Below are 17,712 nucleotides of genomic sequence, written 5' to 3' on the forward strand. Positions count from 1 at the left end.
AGGTTACTAGGAATGGTCTTAGGTAGAGGTTACTAGAAGTGTTCTTAGGTAGAGGTTACTAGGAGTGGTCTTAGGTAGAGGTTACTAGGAGTAGTCTTAGGTAAAGGTTACTAGGAATGGTCTTAGGTAGAGGTTACTAGGAGTGGTCTTAGGTAAAGGTTACTAGGAATGGTCTTAGGTAGAGGTTACTAGAAGTGTTCTTAGGTAGAGGTTACTAGGAGTGGTCTTAGGTAGAGGTTACTAGGAGTGCTCTTAGGTAGAGGTTACTAGGAATGGTCTTAGGTAGAGGTTACTAGAAGTGTTCTTAGGTAGAGGTTACTAGGAATGGTCTTAGGTAGAGGTTACTAGAAGTGTTCTTAGGTAGAGGTTACTATTGAGTGTTCTTAGGTAGAGGTTACTAGGAATGGTCTTAGGTGGAGGTTACTAGGAGTGGTCTTAGGTAGAGGTTACTAGGAGTAGTCTTAGGTAAAGGTTACTAGGAATGGTCTTAGGTAGAGGTTACTAGGAGTGGTCTTAGGTAGAGGTTACTAGGAATGGTCTTAGGTGGAGGTTACTAGGAGTGGTCTTAGGTAGAGGTTACTAGGAGTAGTCTTAGGTAAAGGTTACTAGGAATGGTCTTAGGTAGAGGTTACTAGGAGTGGTCTTAGGTAAAGGTTACTAGGAATGGTCTTAGGTAGAGGTTACTAGAAGTGTTCTTAGGTAGAGGTTACTAGGAGTGGTCTTAGGTAGAGGTTACTAGGAATGGTCTTAGGTAGAGGTTACTAGAAGTGTTCTTAGGTAGAGGTTACTAGGAATGGTCTTAGGTAGAGGTTACTAGAAGTGTTCTTAGGTAGAGGTTACTATTGAGTGTTCTTAGGTAGAGGTTACTAGGAATGGTCTTAGGTGGAGGTTACTAGGAGTGGTCTTAGGTAGAGGTTACTAGGAGTGTTCGTAGGTGGAGGTTACTAGGAATGGTCTTAGGTAGAGGTTACTAGGAATGGTCTTAGGTAGAGGTTACTAGGAGTGGTCTTAGGTAGAGGTTACTAGAAGTGTTCTTAGGTAGAGGTTACTAGGAGTGGTCTTAGGTAGAGGTTACTAGGAGTGGTCTTAGGTAGAGGTTACTAGGAGTGGTCTTAGGTAGAGGTTACTAGGAGTGGTCTTAGGTAGAGGTTACTAGGAGTGGTCTTAGGTAGAGGTTACTAGGAGTGGTCTTAGGTAGAGGTTACTAGGAGTGGTCTTAGGTAGAGGTTACTAGGAATGGTCTTAGGTGGAGGTTACTATGAGTGGTCTTAGGTAGAGGTTACTAGGAGTGGTCTTAGGTGGAGGTTACTAGGAATGGTCTTAGGTAGAGGTTACTAGGAGTGGTCTTAGGTAGAGGTTACTAGGAATGGTCTTAGGTAGAGGTTACTAGGAGCGGTCTTAGGTGGAGGTTACTAGGAGTGGTCTTAGGTAGAGGTTACTATGAGTGGTCTTAGGTAGAGGTTACTAGGAATGGTCTTAGGTAGAGGTTACTAGGAGTGATCTTAGGTAGAGGTTACTAGGAATGGTCTTAGGTAGAGGTTACTAGGAGCGGTCTTAGGTGGAGGTTACTAGGAGTGGTCTTAGGTAGAGGTTACTAGGAGTGGTCTTAGGTAGATGTTACTAGGAATGGTCTTAGGTAAAGGTTACTAGGAGTGGTCTTAGGTAGAGGTTACTAGAAGTGTTCTTAGGTAGAGGTTACTAGAAGTGTTCTTAGGTAGAGGTTACTAGGAGTGGTCTTAGGTAGAGGTTACTAGGAATGGTCTTAGGTAGAGGTTACTAGGAGTGGTCTTAGGTAGAGGTTACTAGGAGTGGTCTTAGGTAGAGGTTACTAGGAATGGTCTTAGGTAGAGGTTACTAGGAGTGGTCTTAGGTAGAGGTTACTAGGAATGGTCTTGGTAAAGGTTACTAGGAGTGGTCTTAGGTAGAGGTTACTAGGAGTGTTCTTAAGTGAAGGTTACTAGGAGTGGTCTTTACTAGAATTTACTAGGAGTCACTTCCGGAGGTCACTGCTGTGGTCTGGTCCCTGAGCCCGGCCCTGTGCCAGGCTTGTTTGGTGCTAGCCTGGTCAACCAGGCTGTTGCTGCTGGTGGCCTGCTGACCCACATATCCATCACAGCCTGGTTAATCTGGCACCAGTGTTTCTGATACCTTGAGGTCACGGATGTTGATATAGTGTTCCCTTATTGTGTTCAGGGTGCTCCTGATTTTCACAGGGTTTGTTTCACTTCTCACCAGTTGTGAGGTCAGTAGTCTTGGTGTACTGGTGATGGCTATCAGTTATTAAGCAACCACAATCCCCTCCCCCTTGTGTCACCACTGTCACCACCACCACCACCACGTGTGGTGATAGCCATGGCAAAGTTTTAAAGAGAAAAGTTTGTTGGAATGAGTTGGATTCTCAGAAAAAGTTTGAGCTGGTGGGATGGTGGTGGGGCGAGGGGGGGGGAGGGTCGTGGTAGTGAGGAGGGCAGGAATTGTGTTAGGAGGGTGGTAGTAGGGATTGTGGTAGGAGGGTAGGCAGGGGTTGGTGGTGAGGCAGGATGACAGGTTAGGTTAGGTGAGGTTGGTCAGGAAACAGGACAAAGTGTTTCCTGACACGGGTCTTAGTCGTATGATGACCCACAGCTGGAGCTTTTGGTCATCTGACCGAGGCCTTCCACTGGCTTACCACTCCGAAGTGGAGTATTGGGCCTCAGACATGTATCATGTGTACGTATTGACTCGTGAAATCATATTAACACAAATGTAAACAAGCCACGGAACGGGTGGGGATTGAATCCATGGCGAGTGAATCATAAAAACTGCAGGCCAGTGCGTAAACCACTGGGCCAGCTGATTACAATAAGATTCATCCAACCAGGTATATTGATACACCATAGGAGGCCTGGTCACAGACCGGGCCGCGGGGGCGTTGACCCTCGGAACTCTCTCCAGGTAATAGAGGTTAGTAATACATGTGTATGTGTTGTACAGGAGCTTACTGAACCATACTGTTGATGAATTATCTCTCACTGAACCATACTGTTGATGATTTATCTCTCACTGAACCATACTGTTGATGATTTATCTCTCACTTACTGAACCATACTGTTGATGATTTATCTCTCACTTACTGAACCATACTGTTGATGAATTATCTCTCACTTACTGAACCATACTGTTGATGAATTATCTCTCACTTACTGAACCATACTGTTGATGAATTATCTCTCACTTACTGAACCATACTGTTGATGAATTATCTCTCACTTACTGAACCATACTGTTGATGAATTATCTCTCACTTACTGAACCATACTGTTGATGAATTATCTCCCACTTACTGAACCATACTGTTGATGAATTATCTCTCACTTACTGAACCATACTGTTGATGAATTATCTCTCACTTACTGAACCATACTGTTGATGAATTATCTCTCACTTACTGAACCATACTGTTGATGAATTATCTCTCACTTACTGAACCATACTGTTGATGAATTATCTCTCACTTACTGAACCATACTGTTGATGAATTATCTCCCACTTACTGAACCATACTGTTGATGATTTATCTCTCACTTACTGAACCATACTGTTGATGATTTATCTCTTACTGAACCATACTGTTGATGATTTATCTCCCACTTACTGAACCATACTGTTGATGACTTATCTCCCACTTACTGAACCATACTGTTGATGACTTATCTCTCACTTACTGAACCATACTGTTGATGACTTATCTCTCACTTACTGAACCATACTGTTGATGATTTATCTCCCACTTACTGAACCATACTGTTGATGACTTATCTCTCACTTACTGAACCATACTGTTGATGATTTATCTCTCACTGAACCATACTGCTGATGATTTATCTCTCACTGAACCATACTGTTGATGATTTATCTCTCACTTACTGAACCATACTGTTGATGATTTATCTCTCACTGAACCATACTGTTGATGATTTATCTCACACTGAACCATACTGTTGATGATTTATCTCTCACTCACTGAACCATACTGTTGATGATTTATCTCTCACTGAACCATACTGTTGATGATTTATCTCTCACTTACTGAACCATACTGTTGATGATTTATCTCTCACTGAACCATACTGTTGATGATTTATCTCTCACTCACTGAACCATACTGTTGATGATTTATCTCTCACTGAACCATACTGTTGATGATTTATCTCTCACTTACTGAACCATACTGTTGATGATTTACCTCTCACTTACTGAACCATACTGTTGATGATTTATCTCCCACTCACTGAACCATACTGTTGATGATTTATCTCTCACTGAACCATACTGTTGATGATTTACCTCTCACTTACTGAACCATACTGTTGATGATTTATCTCCCACTTACTGAACCATACTGTTGATGATTTATCTCCCACTTACTGAACCATACTGTTGATGATTTATCTCACTTACTGAACCATACTGTTGATGATTTATCTCACTTACTGAACCATACTGTTGATGATTTATCTCACTTACTGAACCATACTGTTGATGATTTATCTCTCACTTACTGAACCATACTGTTGATGATTTATCTCCCACTTACTGAACCATACTGTTGATGATTTACCTCTCACTTACTGAACCATACTGTTGATGATTTATCTCTCACTCACTGAACCATACTGTTGATGATTTACCTCTCACTTACTGAACCATACTGTTGATGATTTACCTCTCACTTACTGAACCATACTGTTGATGATTTATCTCTCACTTACTGAACCATACTGTTGATGATTTACCTCTCACTTACTGAACCATACTGTTGATGATTTACCTCTCACTTACTGAACCATACTGTTGATGATTTATCTCACTCACTGAACCATACTGTTGATGATTTATCTCTCACTTACTGAACCATACTGTTGATGATTTATCTCACTTACTGAACCATACTGTTGATGATTTATCTCTCACTTACTGAACCATACTGTTGATGATTTATCTCTCACTGAACCATACTGTTGATGATTTATCTCTCACTTACTGAACCATACTGTTGATGATTTATCTCACTCACTGAACCATACTGTTGATGAATTATCTCTCACTCACTGAACCATACTGTTGATGATTTACCTCTCACTTACTGAACCATACTGTTGATGATTTATCTCTCACTTACTGAACCATACTGTTGATGATTTATCTCTCACTCACTGAACCATACTGTTGATGATTTATCTCTCACTGAACCATACTGTTGATGATTTATCTCTCACTGAACCATACTGTTGATGATTTATCTCTCACTTACTGAACCATACTGTTGATGATTTATCTCTCACTCACTGAACCATACTGTTGATGATTTATCTCTCACTCACTGAACCATACTGTTGATGATTTATCTCTCACTTACTGAACCATACTGTTGATGATTTATCTCTCACTCACTGAACCATACTGTTGATGATTTATCTCTCACTGAACCATACTGTTGATGATTTATCTCTCACTTACTGAACCATACTGTTGATGATTTATCTCTCACTCACTGAACCATACTGTTGATGATTTATCTCTCACTCACTGAACCATACTGTTGATGATTTATCTCTCACTCACTGAACCATACTGTTGATGATTTATCTCTCACTTACTGAACCATACTGTTGATGATTTATCTCTCACTCACTGAACCATACTGTTGATGATTTATCTCTCACTGAACCATACTGTTGATGATTTATCTCTCACTGAACCATACTGTTGATGATTTATCTCTCACTGAACCATACTGTTGATGATTTATCTCTCACTTACTGAACCATACTGTTGATGATTTATCTCTCACTGAACCATACTGTTGATGATTTATCTCTCACTTACTGAACCATACTGTTGATGATTTATCTCTCACTTACTGAACCATACTGTTGATGATTTATCTCTCACTCACTGAACCATACTGTTGATGATTTATCTCTCACTGAACCATACTGTTGATGATTTATCTCTCACTGAACCATACTGTTGATGATTTATCTCTCACTTACTGAACCATACTGTTGATGATTTATCTCTCACTCACTGAACCATACTGTTGATGATTTATCTCTCACTGAACCATACTGTTGATGATTTATCTCTCACTTACTGAACCATACTGTTGATGATTTATCTCTCACTCACTGAACCATACTGTTGATGATTTATCTCTCACTCACTGAACCATACTGTTGATGATTTATCTCTCACTGAACCATACTGTTGATGATTTATCTCTCACTGAACCATACTGTTGATGATTTATCTCTCACTTACTGAACCATACTGTTGATGATTTATCTCTCACTCACTGAACCATACTGTTGATGATTTATCTCTCACTGAACCATACTGTTGATGATTTATCTCTCACTGAACCATACTGTTGATGATTTATCTCTCACTTACTGAACCATACTGTTGATGATTTATCTCTCACTGAACCATACTGTTGATGATTTATCTCTCACTGAACCATACTGTTGATTTACCTCTTACTGAACCATACTGTTGATGATTTATCTCTCACTTACTGAACCATACTGTTGATGATTTATCTCTCACTGAACCATACTGTTGATGATTTATCTCTCACTGAACCATACTGTTGATGATTTATCTCTCACTGAACCATACTGTTGATGATTTATCTCCCACTCACTGAACCATACTGTTGATGATTTATCTCTCACTGAACCATACTGTTGATGATTTATCTCTCACTTACTGAACCATACTGTTGATGATTTATCTCTCACTGAACCATACTGTTGATGATTTATCTCTCACTCACTGAACCATACTGTTGATGATTTATCTCTCACTGAACCATACTGTTGATGATTTATCTCTCACTGAACCATACTGTTGATGATTTATCTCTCACTGAACCATACTGTTGATGATTTATCTCTCACTTACTGAACCATACTGTTGATGATTTATCTCTCACTCACTGAACCATACTGTTGATGATTTATCTCTCACTGAACCATACTGTTGATGATTTATCTCTCACTGAACCATACTGTTGATGATTTATCTCTCACTTACTGAACCATACTGTTGATGATTTATCTCTCACTCACTGAACCATACTGTTGATGATTTATCTCTCACTGAACCATACTGTTGATGATTTATCTCTCACTTACTGAACCATACTGTTGATGATTTATCTCTCACTCACTGAACCATACTGTTGATGATTTATCTCTCACTCACTGAACCATACTGTTGATGATTTATCTCTCACTGAACCATACTGTTGATGATTTATCTCTCACTTACTGAACCATACTGTTGATGATTTATCTCTCACTTACTGAACCATACTGTTGATGATTTATCTCTCACTTACTGAACCATACTGTTGATGATTTATCTCTCACTGAACCATACTGTTGATGATTTATCTCTCACTCACTGAACCATACTGTTGATGATTTATCTCTCACTTACTGAACCATACTGTTGATGATTTATCTCTCACTTACTGAACCATACTGTTGATGATTTATCTCTCACTGAACCATACTGTTGATGATTTATCTCTCACTTACTGAACCATACTGTTGATGATTTATCTCTCACTGAACCATACTGTTGATGATTTATCTCTCACTGAACCATACTGTTGATGATTTATCTCTCACTGGACCATACTGTTGATGATTTATCTCTCACTGAACCATACTGTTGATGATTTCTCTCTCACTTACTGAACCATACTGTTGATGATTTATCTCTCACTTACTGAACCATACTGTTGATGATTTATCTCTCACTGAACCATACTGTTGATGATTTATCTCTCACTGAACCATACTGTTGATGATTTATCTCTCACTTACTGAACCATACTGTTGATGATTTATCTCTCACTGAACCATACTGTTGATGATTTATCTCTCACTCACTGAACCATACTGTTGATGATTTATCTCCCACTCACTGAACCATACTGTTGATGATTTATCTCTCACTGAACCATACTGTTGATGATTTATCTCCCACTTACTGAACCATACTGTTGATGATTTATCTCTCACTCACTGAACCATACTGTTGATGATTTATCTCCCACTCACTGAACCATACTGTTGATGATTTATCTCCCACTCACTGAACCATACTGTTGATGATTTATCTCTCACTGAACCATACTGTTGATGATTTATCTCTCACTCACTGAACCATACTGTTGATGATTTATCTCTCACTTACTGAACCATACTGTTGATGATTTATCTCTCACTCACTGAACCATACTGTTGATGATTTATCTCTCACTCACTGAACCATACTGTTGATGATTTATCTCTCACTTACTGAACCATACTGTTGATGATTTATCTCTCACTGAACCATACTGTTGATGATTTATCTCCCACTTACTGAACCATACTGTTGATGATTTATCTCTCACTCACTGAACCATACTGTTGATGATTTATCTCTCACTGAACCATACTGTTGATGATTTATCTCCCACTTACTGAACCATACTGTTGATGATTTATCTCCCACTTACTGAACCATACTGTTGATGATTTATCTCTCACTTACTGAACCATACTGTTGATGATTTATCTCCCAGTTACTGAACCATACTGTTGATGATTTATCTCCCACTTACTGAACCATACTGTTGATGATTTATCTCCCAGTTACTGAACCATACTGTTGATGATTTATCTCTCACTTACTGAACCATACTGTTGATGATTTATCTCTCACTGAACCATACTGTTGATGATTTATCTCTCACTTACTGAACCATACTGTTGATGATTTATCTCTCACTGAAACATACTGTTGATGACCATACTGTTGATGATTTGTCTCCCACTGAACCATACTGTTGATGATTTATCTCTCACTTACTGAACCATACTGTTGATGATTTATCTCTCACTTACTGAACCATACTGTTGATGATTTATCTCTCACTTACTGAACCATACTGTTGATGATTTATCTCTCACTTACTGAACCATACTGTTGATGATTTATCTCTCACCACTGAACCATACTGTTGATGATTTATCTCCCAGTTACTGAACCATACTGTTGATGATTTATCTCCCACTTACTGAACCATACTGTTGATGATTTATCTCCCACTTACTGAACCATACTGTTGATGATTTATCTCCCACTTACTGAACCATACTGTTGATGATTTATCTCCCACTGAACCATACTGTTGATGATTTATCTCACACTTACTGAACCATACTGTTGATGATTTATCTCCCAGTTACTGAACCATACTGTTGATGATTTATCTCCCAGTTACTGAACCATACTGTTGATGATTTATCTCCCACTTACTGAACCATACTGTTGATGATTTATCTCTCACTTACTGAACCATACTGTTGATGATTTATCTCTCACTTACTGAACCATACTGTTGATGATTTATCTCTCACTTACTGAACCATACTGTTGATGATTTATCTCTCACTTACTGAACCATACTGTTGATGATTTATCTCCCACTTACTGAACCATACTGTTGATGATTTATCTCTCACTTACTGAACCATACTGTTGATGATTTATCTCTCACTTACTGAACCATACTGTTGATGATTTATCTCCCAGTTACTGAACCATACTGTTGATGATTTATCTCCCACTTACTGAACCATACTGTTGATGATTTATCTCACACTTACTGAACCATACTGTTGATGATTTATCTCACACTTACTGAACCATACTGTTGATGATTTATCTCCCAGTTACTGAACCATACTGTTGATGATTTATCTCCCAGTTACTGAACCATACTGTTGATGATTTATCTCCCAGTTACTGAACCATACTGTTGATGATTTATCTCCCACTCACTGAACCATACTGTTGATGATTTATCTCCCACTTACTGAACCATACTGTTGATGATTTATCTCCCACTTACTGAACCATACTGTTGATGATTTATCTCTCACTCACTGAACCATACTGTTGATGATTTATCTCCCACTTACTGAACCATACTGTTGATGATTTATCTCCCACTTACTGAACCATACTGTTGATGATTTATCTCCCACTCACTGAACCATACTGTTGATGATTTATCTCTCACTGAACCATACTGTTGATGATTTATCTCTCACTGAACCATACTGTTGATGATTTATCTCCCACTTACTGAACCATACTGTTGATGATTTATCTCCCACTTACTGAACCATACTGTTGATGATTTATCTCCCACTGAACCATACTGTTGATGATTTATCTCCCACTGAACCATACTGTTGATGATTTATCTCCCACTTACTCACCTACTTAATCTAACCTATTTTTGAATACAACTAAAATGACTACAACTACTGCTGCTATTATTACTAATGCTGCGCTTATACTATTGCTATTATTACTATTACTGCTGCTATTATTATTTTTACTATTATTACTACTGCTCTTATTTTTATACTATTATTGCTATTACGACTGATATTACTATTACTACTGCTATTAGTACTGCTGTTATTACTATTACTACTGCTATTATTACTATTACTACTGCTGTTGTTACTACTACTGCTGTTATTACTATTACTATCATTATTACTACTGCTACTATTGCTGGTGTTACTGTTACTTCTGCTATTACTATTTTTACTATTACTGCTACTGCTATTACTATTGTTACTACTACTGCTATTATTGCTATTACTACTAGTGCTGTTACTATTACTACTCCACAGTTTGGAGAGAAAATCTATGGTTATATATGAGTTCCATCAGTGTTAAGACACCACAATATTGTCTATCGTGGAAAGTCACAACTTCACACAGAATATAACACAATATTATAAACTTGCTCAAAGATAAAACACTAGGTTAATTAATGTTAGGCACAAGTGATTACTAGAAGTGGTCTTAACTACAGTGTACTAGGAGTGGTCTTAACTACAGTGTGCTAGGAGTGGTCTTAACTACAGTGTGCTAGGAGTGGTCTTAACTACAGTGTACTAGTAGTGGTCTTAACTACAGTGTGCTAGGAGTGGTCTTAACTAGTGTACTAGGAGTGGTCTTAACTAGTGTACTAGGAGTGGTCTTAACTACAGTGTACTAGGAGTGGTCTTAACTACAGTGTACTAGGAGTGGTCTTTACAGTGTACTAGGAGTGGTCTTAACTACAATGTACTAGGAGTGGTCTTAACTATAGTGTACTAGGAGTGGTCTTAACTACAGTGTACTAGGAGTGGTCTTAACTACAGTGTGCTAGGAGTGGTCTTAACTACAGTGTACTAGGAGTGGTCTTAACTACAGTGTACTAGGAGTGGTCTTAACTACAGTGTACTAGGAGTGGTCTTAACTACAGTGTACTAGGAGTGGTCTTAACTACAGTGTACTAGGAGTGGTCTTAACTACAGTGTACTAGGAGTGGTCTTAACTACAGTGTACTAGGAGTGGTCTTAACTAGTGTACTAGGAGTGGTCTTAACTAGTGTACTAGGAGTGGTCTTAACTAGTGTACTAGGAGTGGTCTTAACTACAGTGTACTAGTAGTGGTCTTAACTACAGTGTGCTAGGAGTGGTCTTAACTAGAGTGTACTAGGAGTGGTCTTAACTAGTGTACTAGGAGTGGTCTTAACTACAGTGTACTAGGAGTGGTCTTTACAGTGTGCTAGGAGTGGTCTTAACTAGAGTGTACTAGGAGTGGTCTTAACTAGAGTGTACTAGGAGTGGTCTTAACTAGAGTGTACTAGGAGTGGTCTTAACTAGAGTGTACTAGGAGTGGTCTTAACTACAGTGTAGTAGAAGTGGTCTTAACTACAGTGTACTAGGAGTGGTCTTAACTACAGTGTACTAGGAGTGGTCTTAACTACAGTGTGCTAGGAGTGGTCTTAACTAGAGTGTGCTAGGAGTGGTCTTAACTAGAGTGTAATAGGAGTGGTCTTAACTAGAGTGTAATAGGAGTGGTCTTAACTCGAGTGTGCTAGGAGTGGTCTTAACTAGAGTGTGCTAGGAGTGGTCTTAACTAGAGTGTGCTAGGAGTGGTCTTAACTAGAGTGTACTAGGAGTGGTCTTAACTAGAGTGTACTAGGAGTGGTCTTAACTAGAGTGTACTAGGAGTGGTCTTAACTAGAGTGTACTAGGAGTGGTCTTAACTAGAGTGTACTAGGAGTGGTCTTAACTAGAGTGTACTAGGAGTGGTCTTAACTAGAGTGTACTAGGAGTGGTCTTAACTAGAGTGTACTAGGAGTGGTCTTAACTAGAGTGTACTAGGAGTGGTCTTAACTAGAGTGTACTAGGAGTGGTCTTAACTAGAGTGTGCTAGGAATGGTCTTAACTACAGTGTACTAGGAGTGGTCTTAACTAGAGTGTACTAGAAGTGGTCTTAACTATAGTGTACTAGGAGTGGTCTTAACTAGAGTGTACTAGGAGTGGTCTACTGGAGTATACTAGGAGTTGTCTTAGTGTACTAGGAGTGGTCTTAGCTAGTGTACTAGGAGTGGTCTTAACTAGAGTGTACTAGGAGTGGTCTACTGGAGTATACTAGGAGTGGTCTTAGTGTACTAGGAGTGGTCTTAACTAGAGTGTACTAGGAGTGGTCTTAGTGTACTAGGAGTGGTCTTAGTGTACTAGGAGTGGTCTTAGCTAGTGTACTAGGAGTGGTCTACTGGAGTATACTAGGAGTGGTCTTAACTAGAGTGTACTAGGAGTGGTCTTAACTAGAGTGTACTAGGAGTGGTCTTAACTAGAGTATACTAGGAGTGGTCTTAGTGTACTAGGAGTGGTCTTAACTAGTGTACTAGGAGTGGTCTTAACTAGAGTGTGCTAGGAGTGGTCTTAACTAGAGTGTACTAGGAGTGGTCTTAACTAGAGTATACTAGGAGTGGTCCACTGGAGTATACTAGGAGTGGTCTTAGTGTACTAGGAGTGGTCTTAACTAGTGTACTAGGAGTGGTCTTAACTAGAGTGTGCTAGGAGTGGTCTTAACTAGAGTGTACTAGGAGTGGTCTTAACTAGAGTGTACTAGGAGTGGTCTTAGTGTACTAGGAGTGGTCTACTGGAGTATACTAGGAGTGGTCTTAGTGTATTAGGAGTGGTCTACTGGAGTATACTAGGAGTGGTCTTAGTGTACTAGGAGTGGTCTTAACTAGAGTATACTAGGAGTATATTTAAAGGTAAAATATATTTAAAATTAATTCTGAATATATGCTGAGAACAAGAACAATGGTGTATATTTCTCGTGCGGGTCTCATTATTGGTAGAGGTTTTGCCGTCCACTGGCTTAATACAAATTGTGGTAATTAGCAGTGGTGGACCTGTGTTTTTGGGGCCCTGAAGCTTGATCTGCTATGAGGTCACCTTTGCAACCCCTTCTCATACAGTAAATATACCTTTACCTTTGATATACCTTTACCTTTGATGAGTTTCGAGGTCTCTACTCCCGGAGCCCGGCCGTGAGCCAGGCTCGTCTGGTGCTTGCCAGATCAACCCAAAATTTTTAAGCAATGTGCACTAAGTGGCTTCTGGGGGCCCCTCCGGGATTAGGGGCCCTGAAGCTTAAGCTTCATTACTTTAATAGTAGATCAGCCCCAGGTAATCAGTCCGTCACCCTTGAAGACAGTTTTCAGGTGATCAGTCCCCTGACCACTACGTCTTCAAGGCCAATGGACTGATTACCTCGTCTTCACATCTCTACTGCTTCAGTTGCCACCTCTGTACCCGACTGAAGAAGCCAACTGTATAGGCGAAACGTTTCGGAATGAAGGTACCTAACTATTGCATATGTATGTTACCAATTTCTCGGTATTGTGTACCATTATCATATTCATAATACACAACCCGTACATAAAAAGAAACGGTGTTTCGGTCCCACTTGACCAATGACAACGTTTCGGTCCCACTTGGACCATTAACTAGCCAGAAAAACGCTAGTATGTGATTGTTGCATCTCTGGGAATTGCTAGTGTTGATTCTGAGGACATGTACATAACCTTCACGACTACGACAACTAACCCATCTCTTTGGGTAGGACCTACTTCCACTGGGGAATCCCGCCTACCAGTGACTGTGCCCTCGTCTGCTGCCCGTCCCATTTCCACCTGACGTTACTATATAAGCGCCAGGCGCCTTGCTTCTGCTTCAGCTTAGCAGCTGGGTCTAGTCCTGACTCTTCTCTCTTCGACTCAAGACATTCCTCTCACCGTCTATTCTTCGCACTGTCCCCACTTGCCCCTCGTCCCTCGCCCCTCGCCCCTCGTGGGTCCTTACCTGTGAGTCCTATCGTATCGTATCGTCTGCTTCAGAATCTCCACAACTACGGTGCTCTTCGCACCTACTCCTAGGTTGAGGGACTGATTACCTCATCTTCTGTACATAGTTCTACTGTCTTCAAGTTATGTCCTGGAATTTGTATTGTTAAAGCCACTGGATGGCGAAACGTCTACAATAAAGATACCCAGATGTTGTACATGCTTGTACAATTACTAGTCACTGTGTAGCCTCACTGCTGTTGTTTATATGGTGTAATAACACTAGTAGCTGATAAATTAGACACATGTGCAACTCGTGGGTATCTTTATTGAGGAAACGTTTCGCCACACAGTGACTTCATCAGTCCATACCGAGGAGAAACTTGAAGAACAGGAGAAGAATGAGGTAATCAGTCCCTCAACCTTGAGTCGATGTGGTCAGTCCATCAATCTTGAATAGAATGCGGCGTATGAGCAGAGATAAAATGTGACACCACCTACGACTGCTGCACCTCTCCTGCCTACAGTATATAAGCTGCTTCTCCGCTCATACGCCGCATTCTATTCAAGATTGACGGACTGACCACATCGACTCAAGGTTGAGGGACTGATTACCTCATTCTTCTCCTGTTCTTCAAGTTTCTCCTTTGTATGGACTGATGAAGTCACTGTGTGGCGAAACGTTTCCTCAATAAAGATACCCAAGAGTTGCACATGTGTCTAATTTATCAACATGTCGGTTCACCGAACCATTCATCTACAACACTAGTAGCTGTTGTTTATATGGTAACGTCAGATTAACTCTTATATACATGTTACACTAGCGAGGGGAGGATATTGGGGAGAGTGAGGGGGAAGGTACTGGGGAGAGTGAGGGGGGAAGGTACTGGGAAGAGTGAAGGTACTGGGAAGAGTGAAGGGGGAAGGTACTGGGGAGAGTGAGGGGGGAGGTACTGGGGAGAGTGAGGGGGGAAGGTACTGGGGAGAGTGACGGGGGAAGGTACTGGGGAGAGTGAGGGGGAAGGTACTGGGGAGAGTGAGGGGGAAGGTACTGGGGAAACTGGGGAGTGAGGGGGGAAGGTACTGGGGAGAGTGAGGGGGAAGGTACTGGGAAGAGTGAGGGGGAAGGTACTGGGGAGAGTGAGGGGGAAGGTACTGGGGAGAGTGAGGGGGAAGGTACTGGGGAGAGTGAGGGGGGAAGGTACTGGGGAGAGTGAGGGGGAAGGTACTGGGAGAGTGAGGGGGAAGGTGAGGGTGAGGGGGAAGGTACTGGGGAGAGCGAGAGGGGTACCAGAGGGGGGGGGTACTGGGGAGAGTGAAGGGGGAAGGTATTGGGGAGAGTGAGGGGGAAGGGGGGGAGTGAGGGGGAAGGTATTGGGGAGAGTGAGGGGGAAGGTACTGGGGAGAGTGAGGGGGAAGGTACTGGGGAGAGTGAGGGGGGAAGGTACTGGGGAGAGTGAGGGGGAAGGTACTGGGAAGAGTGAAGGGGGAAGGTACTGGGGAGAGTGATGGGGGAAGGTACTGGGGAGAGTGAGGGGGAAGGTACTGGGAAGAGTGAAGGGGGAAGGTACTGGGGAGAGTGAAGGGGAAGGTACTGGGGAGAGTGAGGGGTACTGGGGAGAGTACCAGAGAGGGGAGGGGTACTGGGGAGAGTGGGAGGGGTACCAGAGAGGGGAGGGGTACTGGGGAGAGTGGGAGGGGACCAGAGAGGGAGAGGGGTACCAGAGAGGGGAGGGGTACTGGGGAGAGTGAGGGGGAAGGTACTGGGGAGAGTGAAGGGGAGGGGTACTGGGGAAAGTGAGAGGGGAAGGTACTGGGGAGGGTGAGAGGGGTACCAGAGAGGGGAGGGGTACTGGTACTGGGGAGAGTGGGAGGGGTACCAGAGAGGGGAGAGGTACTGGGGAGAGTGGGAGGGGTACCAGAGAGGGGAGGGGTACTGGGGAGAGTGGGAGGGGTACCAGAGAGGGGAGGGGTACTGGGGAGAGTGTGAGGGGTACCAGAGAGGGGAGGGGTACTGGGGAGAGTGGGAGGGGTACCAGAGAGGGGAGGGGTACTGGGGAGAGTGGGAGGGGTACCAGAGAGGGGAGGGGTACTGGGGAGAGTGGGAGGGGTACCAGAGAGGGGAGGGGTACTGGGGAGAGTGGGAGGGGTACCAGAGAGGGGAGGGGTACTGGGGAGGGTGAGAGGGGTACCAGAGAGGGGAGGGGTACTGGGGAGTGGGAGGGGTACCAGAGAGGGGAGGGGTACTGGGGAGGGTGAGAGGGGTACCAGAGAGGGGAGGGGTACTGGGGAGAGTGGGAGGGGTACCAGAGAGGGGAGGGGTACTGGGGAGGGTGAGAGGGGTACCAGAGAGGGGAGGGGTACTGGGGAGGGTGAGAGGGGTACCAGAGAGGGGAGGGGTACTGGGGAGAGTGGGAGGGGTACTGGGGAGAGTGGGAGGGGGTAAGGAGAAGTGAAGTTTTAATAGGAAAAGTTGTGTGACAGAACTTGGCGCTATCAGTTTTGACAGAAAAGTTTTGTTTTGGAGTTCGTGTGCTGGGGCGAGGAGGGGGGAGGGGGGGGTGGGTGGAGTTAGGTAGGAAGAGGGGAGGGGGTGGATGGGTGGAGTTAGGAAGGAAGAGGGGAGGTGGTGGAGTTAGGAAGGAAGAGGGGAGGTGGTGGATGGGTGGAGTTAGGAAGGAAAAGGGGAGGTGGTGGAGTTAGGAAGGAAGAGGGGAGGTGGTGGATGGGTGGAGTTAGGAAGGAAGAGGGGAGGTGGTGGATGGGTGGAGTTAGGAAGGAAGAGGGGAGGTGGTGGATGGGTGGAGTTAGGAAGGAAGAGGGGAGGTGGTGGTGGATGGGTGAGGTTAGAAGGAGGGGTGGGTGAGGTTAGGAAGGAAGAGGGGAGGTGGTGGATGGGTGGAGTTAGGAAGGAAGAGTGGAGGTGGTGGAGTTAGGAAGGAAGAGGGGAGGTGGTGGTGGATGGGTGAGGTTAGGAGGAGGGGTGGGTGAGGTTAGGAAGAAAGAGGGGAGGCGAGAGACAGGTGGGTGGGGGACTGTAGGTATATGTAGTGGTATACCTGTATACTTAGTTTCCTTCCCTACCCACAGGTATACCCAGGCTGCCGCTGCTTCATTAGTTTTTATTACTCTAAATGACGTAGCTGATTTTCCAGCATATCTTTGCATTTCAATACCACAATAATAATTAAGGAGTTGGTTCTAGAGACTTTTTTTTTTTTTGCTTTAACTTGTGTAGTCAAGATTTGAGATGTTTTGCTAGATCAACCAGGCTGTTGTTTGGTACCCCTCAAAGGAGGTTCTTTGATGTTGGTGAGGCTCTTGATATAGGGAATTGGATCTGTGCTCCAGTTCCCTGAATACCTTTCATCCCCCTCCCCCCCACAGGCACTGTATAATCCCTACAGGTTTAGCGCTCTCCATGATAATAAATAATAATGTTCAGTATTTAG

The 17,712-nt window shown here is 42.6% G+C and overlaps 1 protein-coding gene across 6 annotated transcripts in view; it reads left to right on the forward strand.

The window, feature by feature from the left end:
* CtBP (C-terminal binding protein) overlaps window positions 1-17,712 on the forward strand; it is a gene marked incomplete at its 3' end in the record, with an annotated part of 256,438 nt that overhangs the window by 224,191 nt on the left and 14,535 nt on the right.

Source organism: Cherax quadricarinatus, chromosome 89 (assembly GCF_038502225.1).
Source record: "Cherax quadricarinatus isolate ZL_2023a chromosome 89, ASM3850222v1, whole genome shotgun sequence".
Taxonomy (NCBI): Eukaryota; Metazoa; Arthropoda; class Malacostraca; order Decapoda; family Parastacidae; genus Cherax; species Cherax quadricarinatus.